Source organism: Eumetopias jubatus, unplaced genomic scaffold (genome assembly GCF_037043125.1).
Source record: "Eumetopias jubatus isolate StellerSeaLion01/CBP00866 unplaced genomic scaffold, mEumJub1_p1.0 scaffold_2, whole genome shotgun sequence".
NCBI lineage: Eukaryota > Metazoa > Chordata > Mammalia > Carnivora > Otariidae > Eumetopias > Eumetopias jubatus.
The window spans coordinates 48,144,394-48,164,361 of NW_028274808.1; the positions used below are offsets into that span (position 1 = coordinate 48,144,394).

General features: G+C 48.3%; 1 long non-coding RNA gene across 2 annotated transcripts; it reads left to right on the plus strand.

The window, feature by feature from the left end:
• Window positions 1–8,748: 8,748 nt before the first annotated feature.
• LOC114217374 (uncharacterized) lies at window positions 8,749–17,222 on the plus strand. 2 transcript variants are annotated; one of them, XR_003610970.2, is made up of 3 exons: window positions 8,749–8,779; window positions 11,406–11,513; window positions 16,170–17,222. It is a non-coding gene; the product is annotated as an uncharacterized LOC114217374 (long non-coding RNA). The 2 variants fall into 2 exon arrangements; XR_003610971.2 differs by lacking the exon at window positions 8,749–8,779 and adding an exon at window positions 9,566–10,926.
• The last annotated feature ends 2,746 nt before the right edge of the window (window positions 17,223–19,968 follow it).

Genomic DNA, 19,968 nt, shown 5'->3' on the forward strand with positions numbered 1-19,968 from the left:
TGCAACTAAGATAAGTGCCCAATGTCATGGGTACTTAGAGGAGGAAGTCATAGTCTGACCAGGATTTATGGGACTACTTCTCATAGCAAGCAACAATTTAACTAGAAAGATCTAGAACGTGGAACAGCTTACCGATATATTGGTTAGAAATGTCCTCAGGTGCAAGTAACAGAATGCTTAACTAGCAGTGGTTTAAAAAATAATAATAATAGGGGCACCTGGGTGACTCAGTCGGTTAAGCATCCGACTCTTGGTTTTGGCTCAGGTCATGATCTCAGGGCCATGAGATTGAGCCCCAAGTCTGGCTCCACGCTCAGCACAGAGTCTGCCCAAGATTCACTCTCTCCTCTCCTTCTGCCCCTCACCATGTTTGTGTGCTCTCTCTCTCTCACCCAGGTGCCCCTGATCATGCTACTTTCTTAGCATCAATCTTTAAATAATAATAATAAATAATAATAAAGAACTATTATATATAATATGTATGATATATCCAATATATATTTATTATAACAAATAAGTTGGCACTCAAGATGACTCATTAGCTCAACAATGTCAGGGCTGACATTTCTGGAATTCTCGTGACCTTTAGTCAGAGTCACAGGTTGGCTGAAGCAGCCCAAGCATTGCGTCCACATTCAAAGGAGAAAGATGAGGAGGCCATGTTTTCTCCTTCTATCAGGAAAGCAAAAACTCCAGAAACCCCCCGGCAGATTTCTCCTTATATCTCATTGGCCAGAACTGTGTCACATAACTATCCTTAGCAGCAACAGAGTCTGAGCAAGAGACGATTTGCCTTTTCCAGCTTCTATACAGCAAGCCAGCTCAGAGAAGGGGGTTGGACTTGGCTCCTGAGTGAGCCAGCTAACGGACAGATCATTTCAAACAGAACCGGATTTGCAAAAACATGCAGCTGTGAAAGCATGTGGAATATTTAGGATCAAATAATTTGGTATCACCAAAGTATGGGGCACATGGCAAGGGAATGATGGTGGACAACACAGAGAGAGGTTGAGATGAGATTCTTTAAATTATTGAATGACGTGCTAGCGAGCTTGGAATTCTTCTGTAGAGCCTGGGTAACCAATGATGAAATCAGTATGTTTGGGGAAAAGTGGCAGTAGGGTAGAGGAAGAACTGAGAAAGAAAAAGATGACAGACTTTTTTTCTTTAAGATTTTATTTATTTATCTGAGAAAGAGAGTAGAGTGAGAGAGAGAGAGAGCATGAGTGGGGTTGAGGGGCAAAGGGAGAGGGAGAAGCAGGCTTCCCGCTGAGCAGGGAGCCCGATGCGGGACTCGATCCCAGGACCCTGAGATCATGACCTGAGCCGAAGGCAGAAGCTTCACCGACTGAGCCACGCAGGCGCACCAATGACAGACTCTTTATAGGAATCCACGCAAGATATGATGAGGACCCACACCAAAATTTCTTTCGGCATGGTTGCTGGGGGAAGAGTTGGCAGGATAGCCAAGAGGCCAGGGATCTGATGAAAACAGCTGCCAAAATGTCATCTTTCGGTAGGGCATCCTACTGATTCTACTTCATAAAACCTCTTGCATGTGTTTCTTGGAAGGAAGAGGAAGGAGGTGATACTCTGCTCAACACAGCCCCTTAGGGTTGCGTTAGTTTCCTAGAGCTGCTATAACAAAGGACCACAAACTGGATGGCTTAAAACAACAGAAATTCATTCTGTCATGGATCTGGAAGCTGGAAGTCCAAAATCCAGGTGTCAACAGTGTTGGTTCCTTTTGGAGATTCTGAGAGAGAATCTGAGGGGCAATTTCCTAGCCTCTCTCCCAGTTGCTGGAGGCTCCCGATAATCCTTGGCTTGTAGACGCATCACACCAATCTCTGCCTCCATCTTCACATGGTGTTCTCCACTGCGTGTGTCTATGTGCTCAAATTTCCTTTGTCTTATAAGACCCACCCTAATCCACGATGACCTCATCTTAGCTTGATCACATCTGTAAAGATGCGATCTAATTTCAAATAAGGTCATATTCATAGGTACCAGAGGTTAGGACTTGAATGTATCTTTTGGGCGGATGCAATTCAACCCCCATAGGTCTATTAGTGCTGCTCTGGTTGAAAGTGTCAGGCAAGCTCTGGCTTGAGGGGAAGAGAGGGAGTTTGTCTACTGGCAAAATTTGAAGCACATGGGAGTAGATCTGCTGTCCTCAGTGTTGCTTCATTCTCAGGAAGGATCCCTCCACAGGATGGCTAACCCATCCTGGCTGCATTCAGGTTTACAAAGGTAATCTCAGACAAAGGTATCCCCCAAGTCTGTCGCAACACCACCATAGGAATCACAGGTCACATGCCCATCCTTTGAGGCATGGAGGCAACTTGCCCAAATTATAACAATTGAAGAGGATTATCATGGAATGTGGGGGATGATTCCACAGAGAGCTGCCAGGCAATATTCTCTCTCTGCCTCTACCCAGATGAGGGCATGAGGGCAAGGAGAGAAAGCCCCAGCTGGAAATACCAGAATCTTCCTGGCTAACCTTGTTCTTTCGGACAGCTTACGCAACAGACGGCACTACACCTTCTGACTTACTGTTCACGTGGTTTTGATGGACACATATCTGGCAATCACGTACTTTATTCTGCTCAGGAACCTGGCATTTCCCCCTCATGTCCTCACCTGCCCACAGGAAAGAAAAGCCTGCAAACCAGGTTGCCAAGTGAGCAAGCTGGACTCAACACCTAGAATTTCTTTACTGTTCTCTGCCTCCGGGGCCATGACACTGAGGATGGCTGGCCACTGAGCACCACTCCTCGTACTGTGACCTTTGGGACTCCTTGTGCACATCAGGTTCTCCCTTCACAAGCTCATTCAGATGCAGAGAACCCCTGTCTGCCTGGTGCTCCAAACTGGCCTACCTCTCCCAGCACAGGCAAGCAAGAAGCTGAAAACACCCAGAGGTCCACACCTGGATTGTCACTCCATAAACATCCCAGTGTTGCCACCATCAGCACTCTCAGCATCTAAGCTGGAAAACTGCCCACTTCCCTCCAGCAGGTTTCCCGTCCATGTTGTTCATCCTCAGATCTGACCATAGGCTGGCAGAGTGAGGAAAAACCCCAGGAACAAATAATCCAGGTCCCTCTCTGTATAGATGGCAAGACCTTCATTTTCACCCCCATTCACCTGTGGGTAGACATTGGAGGAGGAGGGAGCACATGTTTTGCCTTGCCCAGCACGGGCCTCCTGGACCGGGTTGACCAGCTGCTTGGCTACATGCCTTTCTTCCCTTTGTCACGGGTGAACAGGGCCCCTGGCTTGGCACTCCGGGTTTTTGTTTTTAATGATTTTATTTATCTATTTGAGAGAGAGAGAGTGAGCAAGAGAGAGAGCATAAGCTGGGGGTGGGGGTGGGGGATAGGCAGACGGAGAAGCAGACTCCCTGCTGAGCAGGGAGCCCAATGCAGGGCTCCATCCCAGGACCCTGGGATCATGACCTGAGCTGAAGGCAGACACTTAACTGACTGAGCCACCCAGGCGTCCCTTGGCACTCAGATTTGACCCACATACTCTTCTTTAGGACCTTCCATAGGGTGAAATGGGATATTAACATTCTCCTTACTAATTTCATAATCAACAAATCATAACAACCATCCCCACATGCACACCCTGTATTTAGTCCTTTCTGACCAGTAGCTGAAAAAGTAGAAATCACCCCTACTATTGAGAAGAAGAACACACTAAAGTTAAGAGAGAGGCTGAGTAATCTGTCCAGGCTCATAGACCTAGCGCGCGCACGATGGGCTGTAGAGGTGAACTTTGCAGGGCAGTGGCCTCAGGCTGTGACAGGCAGCAGGGGAGGCGAGGATGCTTTGACTCCTTTTCTCTTTTCTCCTGGCACTAGCTGCATTTTGCCCTCAATTCCTGACCGTCTGCCACATCCAGTTTTCTTAACTAGAAAAAAAAAACTTTATTTTTTGTTCACGAGGATTTTTTTCTTTTCTAAATAATCCATTTTTATTTTATCCTCCTTAACTTCTTCCTCTTGATTTCCTCAAGTTTATTTTTCAGAAGTCAGTTTTCTCAGTGTGATTTTCTAAATGATCTAGCATTTCAGTCTCAACTTTCTCTTTGACCCCAGAGTTAGAGGGTTCTAACCTTTGCAGGTAGTTAACCTTTTGTCATTAATTACAGGTGTTCTCTCAATCTCTCTCTCTCTCTTTTTTTTTTTTTTTTTTTTTGCTGGTGGAGTGAGGTGTGGTGGGCAGGCTATTTGTGTTTGGGAATGTTTAGGAAACACTTGTTTATTTGACCTGAATTGACTGTCACCACCTGTGTGAGAGCATTATGTTGAACTCCATGGGAAACACAGAGGTAGGTCAGAAACTGTTGTAGAGAATTAAGTCCCAGTTACCTGCTTTACTGTCTAGTGCTTTTAGTTTTCTTTTCTTTGTTTTTTAATTGAGATATAATTGACATGGAACATTGCGTTACTGTTAGATGTAAACATGATGATTTGATTCATGTATATCTTGCAAAATGATCACCACGATAAGTTTAGTTAACACCCATCACATAGTTACACGTTTTTTCCTTGTGATGAGAAATTTTAAGATCTACTCTTTGCAATGCTCAGATATATAATTACTAGAATATTAATTACTAGTAATAACTAGTTTTTACTGCATTGCAGCTAGATATTGTGGTCTGTACAATTTCTACTTTTGAACTGTATGGCGCTTTTAAAAATAATTTATCTTCAGGACACCTGGGTGGTTCAGTTGTTGGGCATCTGCCTTCGGCTTGGGTCATGATCTCGGGGTCCTGAGATCGAGTCCCGCATCGGGCTCCCTTTTCTGTGGGAAGCCTGCTTCTCCCTCTCCCACTCCCCCTGCTTGTGTTCCCTCTCTCTCTGTGTCTCGAAGGAACACAAGCAGGGGGAGTAAGAAAAAATAAATTGGACTTTATCAAAATTAAAAAGTTTTGGGGCACCTGGGTGGTTCAGTCAGTTAAGTGTCCAATTCTTGGTTTCAGCTCAGGTCATGATCTCAGGGTCGCAGGGAGTCCGCCTGTCTCCCTCTCTCTCTGCCCCTCCCCCCCTTTCTCTCTCAAATAATCTTTAAAAAAAAACACTTGGGGCACCTGGGTGGCTCAGTCATTGAGCGTCTGCCTTCAGCTCGGGTCATGGTCCCAGGGTCCCGGGATCAAGCCCCACGTCGGGCTCCCTGCTCAGCGGGAAGCCTGCTTCTCCCTCTCCCACTCGCCCTGCTTGTGTTCCCTCTCTCGCTGTGTCTCTCTCTGTCAAATAAATAAAATCTTAAAAAACAAACAAACAAACACTTTGTACTTCAAAGGGTAATACCAACAGAATGAAAAGGCAACCTGTAAAATAGGAGAAAATATTTGTAAATCATATATCTGATAATTGATTCATATCTGGAATACATAATAAACTCTTACAACTCAACAACAAAAACCAAATGATCCAATTCAAAAATGGGCAAAGAACTTGAATAGACATTTCTCCACAGAAGATATCCAAATGGCCAAAAAGCACATGAAAAGATGCTCAGCATCGCTAAGCACTAGAGAAATGCAAATCAAAACTCTGAGATAATGCTTGGCACCCAATAGGACAGCTATTATAAAAAAAATAAAGAAAGTAACAAGTGTAGATAAGGACGTACACAAATTGGAATCCTTGTGCTTTGCTGGTGGGGATATCAAAATGGTACAGCTGCTGTGGAAAATTCTCAAAAAATTAAACAAGGAATGGTCCAAATAATTCAGCCATCCTACCTCCAGGTGTATACTCAGAGGAACTGAAAGCAGGAACTTGAATATTTGTACACCCGTGTTCATAGCAGCGTTATTCACTATAGCCAAAAGGTAGAAACAACCCCAGGTCCATCAACAGATGAACAGATAAATAAAATGTGGTATGTACATAAAATGGAATACTACTTAGCCTTCAAAAGGAAGGAGATTCTGACACGGGCCACACAATAGATGAGCCTTGGGAACATCGTGCCAGGTGAGATAGGCCAGTTACAAAAGGAAAAATACTGTATGAGGTACCCTGAGAGGTCAAATTCAGAGACAGAAATTGGGATGGGGGTTGCCTTGGGCTGGGGGGAGGGGGAATGGGGACAGAGTTTCAGTTTGAGAAGATGGAAAGTTCTGGAGACTGATGGTGCTGATGGTTACACAGCGATGCAAACATACTTAATGTCCCTGAACCCTACATTTAAAAATGGCTAAAATGCTAAATTTTACACTATGTATATTTTACCACAACAAAAAAGTAAATACCGAGCCCTAAAATTAAGTTAATTTCTCTCTACAAGTCTTCCATGTCACCTTCTGCCTATGAGATGTGACCAAGAGAGAAGGAGTTAAAGTTTCTAAAATCAACGTGATATTTGCATTTTTCTTGTTCCTTGGACAGTTTTTATTTTAAATAAATTGACATCATACTATTCAAGACCTAAAGGTTTGTGGCTGTTATTTCTTCCTTTTTTTTTTTTTTTTTTATAAATGCCAAATAAACCTTTGTTTCATTTACTCTTTTCCCCTTGAATTCTACTTGGTATGACACATTTATCCCTCTCCTTTCTTTCCTGGCTTGTCTTTCATTTACTGCCTCAACTGTGTGCCAGGTGCCCTTGTAGGTGCTGGGGACCTAGCAGGGAACAAAATAGACCAAATCTTTACCCTTCTGAAGTTACGTTCTTGTGCAGGGAGGAAGGAAGTAAAAAAAGATCAGTATGAAAATAGAGTACAGTGTTTTTGATCTTTTCTATTTAAAGTATCCTCCACAGATTCACGGGCAGAAGGGCAGCCGCAACACGATGTGGGAACCTGTTAGAAACTCGGGGACCCATCCTGAGCCAGCTGAGTGTGCACTTGTGGCAAGATGCCCAGACGATTCACAGGCAGCTTCAGGTTTGAGAAGCACTGCCTAGCCCCTGCTGAGTGCTAGGGTTTTAGGAAAATTAGGCAGGGAAGGGGATGATGTGGGAAACAGAGGGGCAAAAGAGAAATTAAATTTCCTTACTATCTACAGCCCATTGACAAGTCCTTGACACAGGCAGAGTGACATTTCTCTAGGGACTCAACTGCCTCAATGCTAATACTTTGCTAAGGGCAAAAGGCAATCTTAGCTTAACATTACCCCGACACCCCCAGGATCCTGCAAGTCTTCTTTAACATATAAAAGTTCCTTTGGAAACTTCCTTTATCTCTACCCGCCTCCTCCCCCCCGGCACCCAAATATGTGTTGGCAATCATCTTCCAAGCAAATGGCCCACTCATACACATCTGAAGGGTCTCATGACTCAGGTTTTATTAGACAGCAATAAATGACCTTTTCCCAACAACAGCTAGCCCCCTCAAGGTCCTGGAAACCTTGCTTCTAAAATTCCTTAGAGACTTACACTATCCCTAACCCCCTCCCAACTTGAAAGTATGTAACCAGCCACTCTTCCTGACCCCAGTGCTTTCTGCCCACAGGTCCTGTCCCCCCTGCTTTAATTAAAGCACCTTTCTGCACCAAAGATGTCTCAAGAATTCTTTCTTGGCCATCGGCTCCAAACTCCAACCTTTCCTACATCAGGGGTCAGGGAGGCCTCATTGGGAAGGAGTCCTTGGGGGTACCAGCGGTGAGCTCTGCAGATACCTGGAGGAAGAAGCTGCAGCTAATGGTAAGGCCCCGGGGGAACCGGGAGCTGGCGAAGCAGCATCCGGTTGCACCGCACTCACGCTCAATAAGTCTTTATTCCAGGCCCTCTGCTTTGGGTGTGTTGGGGCGCTGGTTCCAACGCTGTAATTTGAGCGGGTGCCAATTAGCCAGGCCCCTAGATGCGCCAGGCACCCTGCCCGGTGCTTACTTGGGGGCACACAAATAAAAGCGTTATTTGCCTAGAGTTTCTGCCATTCTGTCTAAAGCTTTTCTTTGAGTTTCTTTTCAGATGCAAATTCTCCCCTTACATCAGTCAGGCTTGTAGCAGAAGAAACCACAAAGGAACCCTCTGAATTTACTCCTTTCTCTTGGCTTCCTCAATCTTAACGTCTTCCGTAAACTCCGTCCCTCTCCCCAGCATCTTCCCGTTTTTCCAAGCCCCAACCGTCGACACTCTTAAAAGAGTAGACCAGGCAAGTGGATCTCAGCCCGAAATCGGGGCTGACCGAGACGATCACTCCGTGCTTCAACTTGTCCTCGGTTTCCGAGCAGAAGGGCGGTGGAGCGCGGCCTGGGCCGGCACCTGACCCAAGCGGGCCCCGCCGCCCAGTCTGGGACCTGGGGCGCATTCCTCTACCTCTCCCAGTTTTCATCTACCCGCCAGCCTCCCTGGGTTGTTTTGAAGCCCAAGTGAGATCATTCATAGAAAAGCATTTTGTAGGTCATAAAGTGCTAAAGGTAACACACACGACAGTGGCAGCGCCACGACTACAGCCACATGACTGGCGGCGCGCCCCTCATCCCCCCCCACCCTCCCATCGTCTGGTTCCTTCTGCACCGCAGCCGCACTCGCGCACGCTGACTGCACACACTGTCCCGGATTCCGCGTCTGGGGCCACAGGTTTCCCCCGGGAGCACGGGCCGGATGCGGAGGAGAGCACTGATTGGCTGCGGAGGAAGTGGGCCGAGCGGTGACGCGCGGCGCCTGGAGACTGCGCCGCGGGGTGCGCGGGGGGGACGGGGCGGGGCGGGGCGGGAAGGGCGCGGAAGCGCAGAGAGGAGGGGTGGGACCAGGGGGGCAGGGAGGGAGGGAGAGGAGGGGGAGGGGCGGAGGGAGGCAGAGCTGGAGAGGTAAGGGGCGGGGGCGGGGAGGGGGACAGGCTAGGGTGGGACGGGGGGCTGCGGCGTGGAGGGAGGTGGGAGGGGACGAGGGCGAAAGCGGTTTTTGCGCCGCCGGGTGGAGGCCTGGTCTCAGCCCCCATGGCCGCGTCGCCCTTCCCGCGGAAGACAGTGGCCCTGGAGAATCATTACTGGCCCATCAGGGGAAGGGACGGGGCCGGCGGCGCGGGAGGGGTCGGTCCAGGGCCGCCTAGGGCCCGCGACGGGCGTACCCGCGCCCGCTGAGCCTTGGCTCTCGCAGTGTCGCCACGCCCAGGAGGTTTCCGGTCACAGCACGTTTCTGGGCATTTCAGTGCTTCCCAGGCTGTTCTCCAGCCGCCGCCCTTCCCTCCTTCGACTGCTGGACCCCGCGCCCGAGGGAGGGGGGACGTCGGGGTCGTGTCCCTTGGTGCTTGCTGGCGGATCGGAGGGGTGGGGGGCACTTAGCGACCCCTAGCGGGATCTACTGTGCGCCTGGTGCGGTGCGGTTGAGTGGGATGGGGACTGGATTACAGGCAACCAGGAGGACCCCGAGCGAGGGGCAGCTATAGGGGGTCATTGAAGGGGGTCTGATCATGAGATGTGTAAGCTCCAGGGCAGAGGAGGCGTGGGCCTTGGGGGCGATCTGGCTGGTGGAGAGGTGGGTGCCCCAGGCGGAGGGAGAGATGTGATGGAGGCAGGGACATGACTTGCTGGGGTCAAGGACTGGAGGAGTGGGAGGGGAGCGGGAGGTTCCAGGTCAGTCCAGTGCCCTGCAGAGCCTGCTTGGTGGAAGGTGACGCCCCCACACTTGGCAGTGTGACTTGGCAAAGGTAGCCTTTGTGAGGCATGGTGTCCTCCGTGTCCTCGTGAGTAGGCGGGACAATGAGTAGGCGGGACAATAGCTCGCTGTTGGGAGGATTTGTAAGACATGCACATGAAATTGTTGTGCCTTTCCCAGCATCGCATAGCTTAATAAACTTAGCCCTTTCCCTTCTGGAAGGAGAAGGAAGTCAACTTGTGAGGCTTCTGTGGACACTAGGAACACAGCTAAGAGCCAGAGTCCAACAGAATCGCTAAGAGTCTCCAGAATAGGTGCCTGACCTAGCTGGCCATCTGTTTCTGGAATGCACATCCCCTTACAGGCTGGGTCTGCATTAAGGCCGGGGTCTCAACTTGTTTATTCTTTTTAAGAATTCTTACACATCACAACAGAGGGAACTTACTGAATCGACCGCATCAGCATGGACACACACACACAAAGACACACATTTGATGACATTCCCTCTCTCAAAGGTATACACAACCACCCAGGTTATCCTCAGCCAGAATTCCTCGATTTGCAACTCTGTGTTGGGTTTGGGATTCTGGCTTTAATGGTAGAGATCTAACAGGGTCTGAGAGGTGGGACCCCGGCACTGCTACAGCAGAGCCCTAGGCAAAACCTCAGGCACCAGCGAGGGGCGCTGTTGGTGATACGGCACAGAGCGGAGGAGATACGTGCCCGAAGTCACACAACTTGTGGGTTGGGCTTTGTGGGATTTTGACTCTGATGAGTCACTGGAGTGTTGAGAATGCCCTGGTAAATCATTTCCATGACTCAGTATCACCACCTATAAGTTAGGAGCAAGGATACTGGCCGTATAGCTTCCCTTAGGGTAGGAACTGTCTTAAATGGCTCCTCCCACCTTAAGACGGTTGGTGGATGGGACTGTCATTTTTGAGGGATGGTGTGGGTGTAGCCTTCCAGTGAGTTCAGGGCCCTGGCATGGCTGAGGCAACACGGAGGAGCCAGGAGAAGCCTGTTGGGGACAGTGGTACAACCCCCCCTCCAAAAGAGGGGAGGAGGAAGCTGGAGAGGTGGAGCAGATTTGGTGGAGAGAGACGTCAGGGCACTGGGGTTCCCAGTGTCCTCTTCCCAGGGGCAGAGCATGGCTGTGTGAATGCCTGGATGCTGGCCGGGACAGGGGAAGCTTCCCTTTGTAACAAATGTGGACTCTGATTTAGGAAGTAGTTTGATTGATGGCATAGTCAGGGCTGAGCCACATTAAATGCAAACAGGTGTGCACCTTCTTCCTGCCTGAGGACAGCCGTCCCCCGAACCCTCCGGAACCTGGCCCCTGCCTCGTTTCCTTCTCCAGGTGGGCCCTGCTCTGACAAAAGGCTCATTCTTGGAGCTCTTCCTTAGGGCTTTACAGAATGCCATGCTGTGCGGGCTTTGCTGATGTCAGCTTTTAAATGTCATTGAAACATCCCAGTGAGCCCTAGCGACAGCATTGGCTGGTGAGACCTCTCTTCATTCTGGCCTGGCTGTTGTCTTCCCGCCTCTTTGTCCTCTCAGCATTATGCTGCCCCTCTCCTCAGCAAGCTCATTTATATCTTTTTACCTTTAATTAAACACCCTCTCTATATACACACCCAGAATATTCTCTTCCATCTCGGTCAGTCCTTCCCATCCTCAAGGACTAGGGCCAGCTGCACCATCTTCCGTCCTTCCCTGGCAGCTCCAGCCTGGCTCTGGGAACTGATATTCAGAGCCCCTTCACATACTTGTATGCGATCCTGAGGTGCCTGCCATTGTGTTGTGTTTATGAATTGTAATTTTTCTTCTGGAGTGTAGGTTTCCCGGTGGCAGAGAGGCTCCCAGATATGTCTTCGTATTCCTGCGGCACGGAAAGTGATGCTGAATGTGTTTCAGGCTCTCACTAAATACTTCCTGGTATAACTGGTAGGTTGTATTCATTTTCTTCTCCCCGTCCTGGGGCTCTGGGCCATGCGCAGCTTGGAAGATGAGGCAGGTTCTTGGTAAGATGAAGAAAAGGGGTACACGAACGCTCCAGGGCCTTGCTAGGAAAAGCACTCAGCTTTGGCAGCGTTTTCGTTATCTTTCCAGTGTAACAGCCTCCTACCCTCAAAACTTAGTGACTTAAAACCAACCGTTTGTTTGCTCATGAACCTGCCAGCCGGGCCGGGCTCAGGCAGGCGCTTTTGCTGCCCATTCTTGTCTGGGGTTGCTTGGGTGGCTGCAGTCGGAGGGGAGCCCATCGGCACGGGACCAAGATGGCCTCCCTCACGAGGCTGCAGTCAGTGCTGGCCCTCAGCTGGTGGGCCTCAGTTCTCCATGGAGCCCCTCAACCTTTCCGTGGCCAGGCCAATTCTTAACAGCATGGCTGCTTGGTTCTGAGAGGCCTTTCTTGCCAAGGCCTTGGAGTCACTCGGTGTCACTTCTGCATTCTATTGTCTAAAAAAGTCACAGGGCCAGCCAGGACTCTGGGAGGGATGTGGACCCCATCTCTTGATAGGAGGAGTGGAGAGAGTTACACTGCAAAAAGGCATGCGGGGTGGGAGGGATGGTTGTGGCTGTTTTGAAAACCATACTACCTCATCAAGAGAGGCAGGTCTTTTAGAAATGTCCCGTGCCACAGCCCGGGAAGGCCTATTTCCCTGGACATGACACCCCCCTGCTCCCCTGCCCTCTTGGCTCACCAGGCCCGCTCCCCTCCAGCGCCGCCTGAGCCGGAGCCTCGTGATTCTGGCTGGATTGTGTGGGGAGAGGGAGGCTCCACAGGGGATGAGGAAAGGAAGAGGGCTGAGAGAGCGGCTGCCGATGCCCACCTGGAGCAGTCTGGTGCCCACGTGATCCAGAGGAAACGTGAGCAATTGGTGGGTGCCGTCCTGTGGTCTCTGTCAGACTAGGACCACTTTCTTTCGGACAGTCGAGTTTACCTTCCGGTTTTCCACCCACAAGGGGCACAGGTTCAAAAAGTATCTTCGTGGATGTTAAGAATTTCCCTCTAATAGAAAATCCAGAAGAGCTATGTGTTTAAATGGTTGCTCGAGGCTTTTCAAGACGAAAAAAAAAAAAAAACATTGTCTCTCATCCCGATGCTTACTGAGCATCAGAAAGTGAAGCTGTTAGGTCGGCTGTGTGCTTCCAAGCCCCGTCGGTGGTGGAGAGGGCCCTTCTGAGCAGGCGCAACCCCTCCTTGTCATCGCAGGGCCCCCGCATCATTGGTCCTTCCCTGTGTCTGCAGCCTTCTGGGCCTGGGCCCATCTGCCCTTAGTCCTCAGGTGGGAAGGGCCGGATCCTTCTAGGGGCCCAGACGCAGCTCAGCTACCTCTGGAGTAAGATCTGGAGCAGCCCAGGAAGCTGTGATGCCGCCAAGGACCTGGGCGCCTAGATGGCTCAGTCGGTGAAGCGTCTGCCTTCGGCTCAGGTCATGATCCCTGGGTCCTGGGATCGAGCCCCGCTTTGGGCTCCCTGCTCAGCGGGGTGTCTGCTTCTCCCTCTGCCTCTGCCCCAACCCCCACTCATGCTCGATCTCTCTTGAATAAATACTGCCGAGTGCCAAGAAGTGTGCTCTCCCTGGCTCAAGAAGCAAAGGAAATAATGCCATCAGTCTCAGCGACTGAGTGGACCGTGAGAAGTTTAGAAGGTTCACCAGATGGAAACACCTGTGCCGACGTTGACCGCCTGCAGCGCGCAGGGCCCTGAGCTGAGTGGCGCCTGGGGCAGGCCGACCAAGGGGGAAAGGGCCTGGCTGTGTTCCTGTTCCACGGGGGTGGGCATACAGGCCATGTACACGTGACCCTTCTGCTCTTGCTTCTGCTATGTTGCATACTACACACGGGCCACTACACGGAGAGTACTATGTGCTTTCACATTTAGGATCCAGGCCAGCGCTGGGCGCGTGGGGACTGAAGGCGAATGAGAAAGCTGGGCCTAGAAACGAATACACAGCAGCACTGTTGAGTATGTGACATCCAGGGGTCGCTTCTGTTGTTGCTCTAGAGTTTGTGATGAGCGGCGCCTTCCCCCACCTCTGCCGAGAGGAACCACTGCTCCTAGGGCAAGTGGCCGGAGCAACAGAGAACAAAAGGGGCCTATAATATTCTATTATTATTATTTTTAGATTTTATTTGAGAGAGAGAGAGAGAGTGCACACCAGCATGAGTGGTGGGGAGAGGCAGAGGGAGAGGGATAAGCAGACTACCCACTGAGCAGAGAGCCTGATGCAGGGCTTGATCCCAGGACCCCGGGATCATGACCTGAGCTGAAGGCTTAACCGACAGCCGCCCAGGCGCCCCAATATTCTGTTATTATAAGGAAGTGCTCAAAGATCGACGGGGACATTTCAGAAGACACAAGAGCCAGCTGAATGGGGCTCCCACCCCCAGGCCGCCTCCCCACGCCAGAAGGGACTGTCTTACAGAGGAGTGAATGAACAATTTAGAGCTGGAAAACTTGGTTTCTATTTTTTTTTTTTTTTAAAGATTATTTGACAGAGAGAGACCCAGCAAGAGAGGGAACACAAGCAGGGGGAGTGGGAGAAGGAGAAGCAGTCTTCCCGCTGAGCAGGGAGCCCGATGCGGGGCTCGATCCCAGGACCCTGGGATCATGACCTGAGCCGAAGGCAGACGCTTAACCGACTGAACCGCCCAGGCGCCCCTGGAGAACTTGGTTTCTAGACCTGGATTTGAATCCTGCCTCTAAGTAGTTAGGTGAACTTGGATATATTAATTCATCTTAAAAAGAAAAAAAAACCTACATAAAGGTTGCAAGTAAAACAAAAATTCGTTTTTTTTCTCCGCTGCGCCTTTGAGAATAAGTTGCTGTGCTGCATCATGCCCCATGCCTTGGCATGTCCTTCCCACAAATAAAAACCTTCCACTTGTGTGGGACACAGCCATCAAAGTCAGGAAATTAACATTAATACCTTACTACCGTCCAGTCTTTAGGCTGGAGAGTTATCCTTTGTGCCAGTAATGTTGTTTATAGCAAAGGATCTAACCCGGGGTCACATGTTGCATTTGACTCTACGTGGAACTGCTTTTCAGCCTGGAACTGCAGAAGCTTAAAACGTGTGTGGATTACATGTCAGTTGTCTTGTGGAGTGTCCTCAGTCTGGGTTTGTCTGGTGTTTCCTCTTCACTGGATTCAGACTATGGATCCTTGGCAGGAACATCACACAAGTGACTGTGTTGTTTTCACTTTGACCTCTCAGGCTGCTCCTGATTTCAATTTTAACCGTTACTGGAATGATTGCTTTTGCCATTTGATTAAGATGGTGCCTGCCAACCTCTCTCCACTGTAAAGTTTCTTTTTCTCTTGCAATTATTACTTATTTTGTGGGGAGGTCATTTGAAACCTGTTCTTCATGAGACTTAAGTTCACTTATTTATTTACATGACTATGGAATCATGGGTTCCTGTGTTGTTCAATAGGCTATAGTCCATTACTACAGTTTTGTTTTTTTAATTTTAATATTCAAATTGTCCTCTGCTGGGCCAGTGGAAGCCTCTCTGAGCTGGTTCCTATGTCCTTTTGAGCTGTCCCTGTTCATCTTTGAGCACGTCCTTATACAAATAACAAACGAACATTCTAGTCCTCTCTTGGCCATTTGTCCCGGTAGCACCAGTTCTTTATAGCAGAGAACTCAGAAACCAAGGTTAGGGTGCGCTTGATACAGTTGGGGTGCTGTGGCTCCCAGGCCCTCTCAGTGGACAGAGCTAGGGAGATCCGTGAAGATACATTCATATATTTACATCTATACATGTATATTTATTTCTGTGTCTGCTGGACTGTTGAACACAGTGACCTCACACCAAGAGCTCAGTGCCCGTCTAGCACCACAGAATTCATTCCAGTTCCCTCCCTTTACTTAGTTGTGACTCTTCAACAGAGGCACGTCTGGCTTACGTTGTGTGTCATATGACTACCTATGGATTGCTCCCCTTCCTGTAACCAGTCTCCCATTGTCACTGTACCCCTCCCCCATGTGGATGCCGTCCTCCCCCAGCTTGGGCTCCGGCACCCCTCACCCACCCACAGTCCCCTTCTTCACCCTGCTCAGGATCTCAGACCCATGCTGCCCATGGGGACTCCATCCTCCATCTGCTCAGGTTCTGCCACCCTCCCCCCCCCACGGGGGCACCCTCCCACACCACCGTTGGCTCTCTTCACCCTGTTCAGGGCCTCATACCCCACACCGAGTCCCCCCCCCATACCAAGAAGCCCCTCTACCCTCATGCAGACATGCAGACATGTTCTTCAACCGCTTGGGGGTAAAGTGGGGGCTCTGACACCCCAGTCTCGACCCCTTACCACCCCCTGTGTGGACACAGTGGTGTTAGGACTGAGTTCTTCAGGAAAGGAAGGAAGGAGGAGGAGCCACATGTTAAATGTTAAGTCTCAGATTCCTCATCAGTAAAATAAGCAGAATAATGGCTCCCACCTAATATGGTTGCCTTGAGAACCACAGGAGGTAACGTATGTGAGGTGCCTGCTCAGCACAGGGCCTGGCTTGTGGTGGCCACTCACTGTCAACTGCCATCATTGTTACTATACATTAACATTTTCATTTTGTACTGTGTCATTTGGCAGGGACACATTAGAGACGCACAGAGAGAAGACAGGAGGAGCGGGTGCGAATGGCAGATACATCAAGAGAGGACTAATGCCTCTTTCTTAAGAGAATGGAGACACTCATTAATGTCATCTGAATTAAAAGACATGAGTAAGGGGAAAACACCGGGAGGAAACATGTTAATGTGTTAAGAGTGATGATCTTTTTTTGGTGGGCTTATGTGACTTCAAGTTTTTTCATGTGTTTTCCAAAATATAGTCAATAAATAGTATTCAAACTTAGAAAAAAATTATCTTAGGATGACTCTAGTTAATGTCAACATAACTACTTGAAAACTGCTTTCAGCCTGAGTGGTTGGTTGTGTTTTTTTTTCCTTCGGCCTGGTAGGTTCTGGGGAAGAGCGCCTGGATTTGGATCCTGGCTCTTCCATTTCCCAGCTACATGACTATGGGCAAGTTCATTAACTTCTTTGTGCCTTTTTGTTTGTTTTATAAAGTGAGGAATCCTACAGTGCCTAATTTGGGGTTATTAATCAGTTAAATGAGATGCTGCTTCTGGGGCACCTGACACAGAGTAAGCACACAAATATGTGAGCTGTTGATATTGTTGTGATCTCATGGGAAGGAATGCGGTGAGTGGTTCCCGAGATGTCTCAGAGGAGAGAACTTCTCGGACTAGCCTCAGCTGTGCCTCCCCCTGAGTTAGTAGCCTGTGACCCACGCAGAGACTTCAGGCAGATGGGCCTCCCGTGGGGCAACAGTGGTGGCGAGGGTGACAAACCAAAACAGGCGAAGTGTTTTCTTCACTTCTTGGAAGGGATTCAGAGATCAGCTTCTTCATGGACGCAGCAGCCTGACGTTAGGACACCGTGACTGACACCTACAGGACGAATGACGTAGCTGTGCGTGAGCTGGCGTCCAGCGTGGGAATCACTCATATACTCACTCACTCACGCACTCATTCATTCGGCTATTAATTTCACATATATTTATTAAATGCTCGCTATGTGTCAGACCCTGTGGTAGGCAATGGGATGCAACCATTAAAATGCAAGCGATTAGGGGCACCGGAGTGGCTCAGTTGGTTAAACGTCCGACTCTTGGTTTTGGCTCAGGTCATGAACTCATGGGTCATGAAATTGAGCTCTGCGTTGGGCTCCCTGCTCCACTGCGGAGTCTGCTAGAAGATTCTTTCCCTCTGCCCCTCCCCCACTCATGCTCCCTCGCTCGCTCCCTCTCTCTCTCAAATAAATAAATAAATCTTTAAAAAAATGCACTTGGTTAAAAAATATACTGTAAAATAAAAAATGCAATTAATAACGGATTCAGATATCTGTACACCCATGTTTGTAACAGTATTATTGACAATAACCCAAAAGCTAGAAGCCACCCAAGTGTCCATTGATGGATAGTGGATAAACAAAAATGTTATATACATACAAAAGAATATTATTCAGCTGTAAAGAAGGAAGAAAATTCTGACACAGGCTGCAACATGGACAAACCTTGAGGACATTGTACTGAGTGAAATAAGCCAGTCACCAAAGAACAGATACTGTGCGTAGAGTGGCCAAATTCAGATAGACACAAAGTAGAATGGTGGTTGCCAGGGGCTGGGGGTGGGGGGAGGAGTGGAGAGTTAGTGTTTACTGGATAAAGAGTTTCAATTTGGAATGATGACAAAATTTCTGAAGATGGGTGGTGATGACCATTGCATGATAATGACTGTGTACTTAGTACCACTGAACCATACAGTTAAAAACAGTGAAAATGTAAGTTTTATGTTGTGTATATTTTACCACGATTTTTTCAAGTGTGAAAAAATGATAACTTTAGACAGTGGAATAAAGCATAGAAATTAAATTCATGAAAAAAATTTACCTAACAGGCTTAGCTTTTACAATTTGTTTTCTTTTAAAAACTTTTTGAACAGACACATCAGTAACCAAGATGTATGGGTAACAGATAAGCATGTGCAAAGAGGCTCAACATCATTAGTCATTAGGAAAATATAACTTATAACCAGAATAATACACCATGACACACCTAAGTGGTTAAAATTGAAGAGATTGACCATACCCAGTGTTGACGTGGATGTAGAGCAAATGGAACTCTCATACACTCGTGGTGAGAATGTGAAATGGTGCAACCACTTTGGAAAACAGTTTGGCAGTTTGTTTTAAAACGTTAGACGTAAAAAAACTAAAAATAAAAATAAATTTTAAAAAATTAAAAAAAAAAAGATGTAGGGGTGCCTGGGTGGCTCAGTCGGTTGAGCGTCTGCCTTTGGCTCAGCTCATGATCCCAGGGTCTGGGATTGAGCCCCATATCAGGCTCCCTGCTCAGCAGGCAGCCTGCTTCTCCCTCGCCCTCTGCCTGCCGCTCTGCCTACTTCTGCTCTCTCTCTATCTCGCTGTCAAATAAATAAATGAAATTTTTTTAAGATTTTATTTATTTATTTGACAGAGAGAGACACAGCAAGAGAGGGAACACAAATGGGGGAGTGGGAGAAGGAGAAGCAGGCTTCCCGCAGAGTAGGGAGCCCGAGGCAGGGCTCGATCCCAGGACCCTGGGATCATGACCTGAGCCGAAGTCAGACGCCTAATGACTGAGCCACCCAGGGGCCCCAATAAATGAAATCTTTAAAAAAAAAAGTTAGACATATATCCTGTTAAATGATCCAGCCATTGCACTCCTACAGATTTACCTAGGAGAAATGAAAGCATACGTTCATACAAACCGGAAACAATACAGATGTCCATCAACAGATACATGGATAAACAAACTGTGTTATATGCATACAATAGAATACTACTCCACAATAAAAAAGAATGAACCGTTGGTACTACATGGATGAATCTCAAAATAATTGTGCTGGGCAAAACCAGGCAAAAAGAGTATATACTGTATGATTACATTTATATAAAATTCTAGAAAATGTTAACTAATATACAGTGATAGTCAGTGGTTGCCTGCAAATGAGAGAGAGGTCAGGGAGGGCAGGAAGAAGGGATTATCAGGGGGCACCAGGAAACTTGGGGGGACATAGATAAATCCTTTATCTTGATTGTGGTCATTCTTTCATGGGTGTTTACATAGGTCAAAACTTATCAGGTTATACACTTACGTATGTACAGCTTATTACATGTCAATTGCACATTAGTAAAGTTGTTAAAGCCAAAATTAAAACAAAATTAATGCACAGAAAAAATACAATAAGTAAGGGGCAGGAAAAATCATAGCGTTCCCCAGGGGCACAAGATGGGGCTGCGCATGCAAGTGGTGGTGGTCAGGTGAGGCTTCACAGCAGAAGCTACCTGGGGATGAATAAGTGTGGTCAGGCAGAATACGGGATAGGAGAGGGTCTTTCCTAAGAAGGAGGAAATGTGTGGGAAGACTCACAGGCCTCAAAAGAGCCTGAGGCTGGAACTTGGTGTGGCTGGAACTCAGGGCACGGAGGCAGTAGGGAGACAGGAGGACCAGAGAGAGAAACCAGGGACCAACTATGAATGTGGATTTTCTCTTGAAGTCAATGGAGAAGAACTACAGGCAAGCAGAGGGTTGTCCCATGTGCAGTTTATTTTATTTTTAAAAAAGATTTATTTATTTATTTATTTATTTATTTATTTATTTAGAGTGAGCAGGAGGAGGGGCAGAGGGAGAGAGAGAGAGAGAGAATCCCAAGCAAACTCTGTGCTGAGCACAGAGCCCGATGTGGGGCTCGATCCCATGACCCTGAGATCATGACCTGAGCCTACATCAAGAGTCGGAAGCTTAACCGACTGTACCACCCAGGCACCCCACATGTGCGGTTTAG